This window comes from Amborella trichopoda, chromosome 9 (assembly GCF_054954075.1).
Source record: "Amborella trichopoda isolate Santa Cruz 75 chromosome 9, AtrichopodaSantaCruz75HAP2 v2.0, whole genome shotgun sequence".
Classification (NCBI taxonomy): domain Eukaryota; kingdom Viridiplantae; phylum Streptophyta; class Magnoliopsida; order Amborellales; family Amborellaceae; genus Amborella; species Amborella trichopoda.
In genome coordinates, this window is record NC_142344.1 from 41,237,089 (window position 1) to 41,242,569 (window position 5,481).

At 43.8% G+C, this 5,481-nt stretch overlaps 1 non-coding gene across 1 annotated transcript; it reads left to right on the top strand.

The window, feature by feature from the left end:
- The first annotated feature begins 329 nt into the window (after positions 1-329).
- LOC18438933 (aldehyde oxidase GLOX) lies at positions 330-3,184 on the top strand. Its single transcript, XR_016041666.1, has one exon. It is a non-coding gene; the product is annotated as an aldehyde oxidase GLOX (transcript).
- The last annotated feature ends 2,297 nt before the right edge of the window (positions 3,185-5,481 follow it).

Genomic DNA, 5,481 nt, shown 5'->3' on the forward strand with positions numbered 1-5,481 from the left:
TCCGGCCGACTACTTGGCCCATTCCGTAGAAGAATTCTTGCTCGAGTAAGTAATAGGGTCGAAACTGTAGCAGTTGAAAACTATTAAAAAAAAGAAAATTTTCAAAAATAGAAAAAATATATTCAAAATAAAATTCAACAAAACATAACTAATTGTGGAAAAAAAAAAAACAAAATTTTTTTTTAAAAAAAGAGTTTGTGATCGTGGATATTTTCAAATGCTCAAAAAAAGATGGAAAAAATGTAAAAATAGGTATTCATGTCCTAAATACTCCTCGTTGTTTGCCAAAATGACAGAAAACATAAATAAATATGGAACAAATATATATTTTTTTTAATTTTTTTTTTAAGTTTTTTTTTACTTGGGACAAAGTCGGGGGCTCTAAAAGGTTCCAACCCTAGTAACTTAGCCTGCTCGACTTTTCGAACTCTTCTTTCAAGCGGAACCGGCCAATCTGGCAACATTTTCATTTGGCAGAGATGGGAAAACCGATACGGTTATTTTTGGGAACCGAGAGAATTTTGGTGAGTCTATTGAAACCGCATGTGTTTCTCTACTTTCTCACATTAACTCTTCCTTTTTCCACACTAGGTAAAGGTTCAGCAAAATATTATTCTTACTAACTCTTCCTGTTTCCACTCTCAGTAAAAGTTCAGCAAATATTATTTAACTTCAGAAGCTGGAGATGAAAGTCAAAACTGACTCATTTGGAGTGTGTCAATTCCCTGTGAATACTTGCAGCTGCAAGCACCCCAAAAATTTATCCCTCAATCGTTTCCTTGTTTGGGTAAGGTTAGCCACGGGCGTCGACGGGTCCGGTCTGCCTTGGCTCGGATTCCCCCTCATTGCCATAGGTCAGTTCCCTGGGCTGGGTAAAAAAAAACCCTAAAAGAAATAACATAAGAAAGGAAAGAGTGCTGGACCGGGTTGAACCAGGTCAAGATCAACATTAGCCCTAACCCAGCTTTGCGGTTCGGGCCTCACTTTTTTGGGGCCAAAGCCGAGTGGGCGGGGCCACCTCGCCCATCACCAGTGGTAGGATACTCCCAAAGCACATTTTCCACGAACTTGGAATGCAAAATCACATCCCCCATGTAACAGCTGGTTCTTAGAAAAAAGGATTCGTAATGACAGAGTGATTCGACCGTGGGTGTCGCAATCATGAGCCTGGACCGCGTTGGCATCGGTTGTGCCGGCTATTTAAAACCACACGTGCACACTATTTATGAAGGGCCAGCCTCACTCCAAGCAACGCACCAGGCTCGCCATGGCCACACTTTCACACCTTCCACTTGCACTGCTTATACTTGCAGCTTGTTGTGTCCTTGCCTTAGCCAGTGGAGGTGGTCAATGGAAGCTTTTGAAGCGTAGCATTGGCATCTCGGCCATGCACATGGCATTGCTACCAAACAATCGGGTGATAATGTTCGACAGGACCGATTTTGGGCCGTCTAATGTGTCCCTGCCAAATGGCCGCTGTCGCAAAGACCGTCACGACCGGGCTCTTCAGACTGATTGCTGGGCACACTCTGTCGAGCTCAACTGGGTCACGCATGGTGTTCGTCCTCTCACCATACTGACGGACACTTGGTGTTCATCTGGCGCACTGGCGCCTGATGGCCATTTGATTCAGACAGGTGGATCTAACGATGGCGAGCGCGTTGTGCGCACATTCTCGCCATGTGCCACCTGTGACTGGGCTGAGTTGCCTGACGGCCTTGCCATGCCACGGTGGTATGCCAGCAACCAAATCCTTCCTGATGGTCGCATAATAGTTGTTGGCGGTCGAGGACAGTTCAACTATGAGTTTGTCCCAAAAACTGATCCATCAGAGCATAGCATGTATCCATTGGAGTTTCTTTCAGAGACTCGAGATGATTGTGAGAACAATCTCTACCCTTTTCTCCATCTCTTGCCTGATGGCACCCTCTTCTTGTTCGCAAACACCAAGGCCATCTCCCTTGACTACATCACCCACCGCGTCGTACGCACATTTCCTGCACTACCCGGTGAGTCACGAAATTACCCAAGCACTGGCTCCTCTACAATGCTCCCACTCATTTTAGCTGTAAACAGTACACAACCAGTGGATGCTGAAGTCCTTGTTTGTGGCGGTGCACCATCGCATTCTAATTTTCAAGCCAACAAAGGCGTGTTCCTTCCGGCCTCTAGAACATGTGGTCGAATAAAAGCAACCGACGAATCCCCGGAATGGAGCATTGAGACAATGCCGTTAAAAAGAGTCATGGGTGACATGGTAATGCTTCCCACAGGTGAAATTCTCATTATTAATGGAGCCGGAAAGGGCACAGCAGGCTGGGGAGTCGGAAGAGACCCGGTTTTGTGCCCTGTGCTTTATAAACCCGATGCACCGATAGGCCATCGGTTTGAGGTTTTGAGCCCATCTTCAACCCCAAGGCTTTATCATTCTTCAGCCCAATTACTTTCCGATGGTCGAGTCCTTGTGGGAGGAAGTAATCCGAATAGGGGATACAATTTTTCCGGTGTCCTTTTCCCGACAGAGCTGAGCCTCGAGTTCTTTTCACCGCCTTATATCAAGCTGAAGAGGTCGAGGCCAAAAATCACATCATTAAAACCAGGTAGAACAATGTCGTATACCCAACATTTCTATATAAACTTTTACTCGAGAAAACAATCAACAAAAGGTGTGGATGAGATTTTGGTGACAATGGTTGCTCCCTCTTTTACTACGCACTCTGTTTCTATGAACCAGAGGCTATTGGTTCTCAGGGTGATGGGGCTTGAGGGTGGGCATGATGGGGCTTACAGGGTTGAATGTGTGCCTCCAGTATCAGCTGTGTTGGCGCCTCCTGGTTATTATCTATTGTTTCTGGTCCATGGTGGGTCGCCTAGCCGTGGGGTTTGGGTTCGGTTGGGTAAGGATTAGCTCACTATTTATGGTTTTTGGGTCATAGTGGTAATTGTGAATTGACATACGATAATTGAGTCCGAGGACTTCGATCAAGTCGATTTTATTATTATTATTTTCTATTTAATTTTTTTTTCAATATTTAAGACATCAGTGCTCATTGATGTTTGTTATGGCAAAAACATAGTAAAAGTGATCTGTACAGATGTTGTAGTATGTGGTTTCAAGTTAATATGTCACCACAATGTTTGTCCATATTTGATCAGCAATTATTACCATGCCCATTTTTCACAATAACTTCGTTTGGGTACCCTGGTGCATCATCCAAGAAAAATTATCAGAATGTATCTAGGACTCTGCCTTTTACTGAACACTTTGCCTATGTTTAGTTATAAAAGAATGTAACATATTGAGAAAACGGATACGTTGAGTGCATTGCATTATTCTACCCAATTTTCCCCTCTCCCCACATTGAAAGTGACAGTCAGCCTTCACATTTCATATATGGACGGTTCCGGATGGTTTTGCGATACAAATTCTAAAGTAATGAGTTTCTTTGAGTTTTTCCACTTCGTCATAAATATACAAAAGAATGAGAAAGGTGAACGAAACTTTGGGTAGTTCGTGGAAGTTGAAAACGATAAAACGTCTGCTAACCATAGTACCTAGGAACGGCTCCGGTTTCAGGAGCGGGACTGTTGGATCGAGGGCTGCTTAAAGCTTCGGAGCTGGGGAAGCGAGTTCCGATGAGGTTAAAAGTTGCGGATTGAGATCCCGTATACAAATGGAGTACGTTCCCGATACATTGGGATCGAGGTCCTTATTTAACGGGAGCGCGTTTCATGTAAAATAGGATTGTGTTTTCATGCTCATTAAGATTGCACTCCCATAGACAGTAAGAGCGGGATCGCATTTAAAGTTGAGTCGTGCCCCCATATAAGAAAAATATGTTCCTATTTTGAATGGATCGAGCTCCATTCAAGGTTGGATCGTGTTCTGCTTAACTTGGAGCCAATCTCCACCTATCCTCATTCTCTTTCTCTTCCTTACTCTCTCTATCTTTCTCTCTTGATCAGACATTCACCACCTCTTCAACCTCTGTCCCCCTACTCCAATGGACCCATCGGCCAAAATGTGCCCCTCTCTCTCTCTCAAACTTCAAGAACACATTAACAGCAACAAAAATCTACATACCCATCTCAATCTCGCTTGCTAGTAGTTGGGGACCTCCAGGGCGATCTCCAAAAGGCCAAACAAGCTTTGAAAATGGCTAAAATCTTCGATGAAAAACAGTTCATTGGATTGCAAGTAGCTCCATGGTTGTGAAGCTTTGTGATATCCTTGACAGAGGAAGAGAAGAGTTCGAGCTCCTTTATTTTTTAGAAAGACTCAAGCAAGTTGTAGGGAAATCAAATGGGAAGCTGTTAATTTTATAGGAAAACCAAGAAATCTTTAATATACAAGGAGATTTTAGGTATGTTATAAAAGTTGGCCTTGATGAATTCAAGAATTCAGGTGACTAGTTTTCTATAGGAATTCAAATGAAAAACTTTTGTAAGGGATTAATGTTGTCATCATTTTTGACATACCTCAATGAGCTCACGTGAATAAGGAGAGAGTCGGCGACAGCTTGGTCTCGCAGGTTCACGAAACACCTGCAGGCCAGGTTTGTGCTGAAAAATAAAGCCTCCAGCCTAGTGATCTGGTTGTGATGCCCTTGCACCAAAGAAGAACCTTCACTGTAGCCCTATGATAGTGATTGCAACTAGGCACCAGATCATCGCCATTGTACTCAGAACATCAAAAAACCCTTGAGGACCAAATTTGGGCTCAATCTGACCCCTCTAGAAGGGTCTATGCTCATGCAGCCTCACAACTTATGGGTTTTACCACAACACAATGCGGCTTCACTAAACCCATCCCAGAAATGGAGACTACGCCAACATTTTCCGGTAGCAACTTCTCTAACCCATTACGCCTTTCTCTGAAATCAGACAGAGCTCAAACGTTGACATGTTCTAGATCATATCGGCCCCGTCATTTTGAACTAAGGCACTCACTGTGGCTTGATCAGGATCCCCCATTGCTTTGAGAAGGAAGGCGGAGAAACCAAGAAAATAAAAAAGGAATTCAACAAGCTCCGGATTCGGTGAAGCATAGCTCAAAATCTAGGCCATGCATTAACGCGAGGATGAGTTCAAAAGAACCACCTCGTACAGAGCTACAATCTAGTATAACTCTTTCATTCAATCCCTTATTCAATGGATGCAAGTCCTCAGGTCACCAAAGAAGCAAATCCAGTCGATTGCTTGAATCCCTTTCTCCGGCAACCTTCCAAATTAGGCAAAGCCACAAATCTGCACCAAATCAGCCCCAACTTGGAGCAAAACAACTGCAACGACCTCCTCTTTGACTTCCAAGCAAAGCCAGGAGCTAAAACGACATAGCTCGGAGACGCACTGACAAACAAAGTTCGTAAAACTGACCGAACTTTCACCCCGGGGAAGAAGGCCACCACAACATAATAAAGGGCATCAAAATTCTCACAATCGAAAGAAGAACGCAGATATGTTGCTGAAAAAGCCGAACAG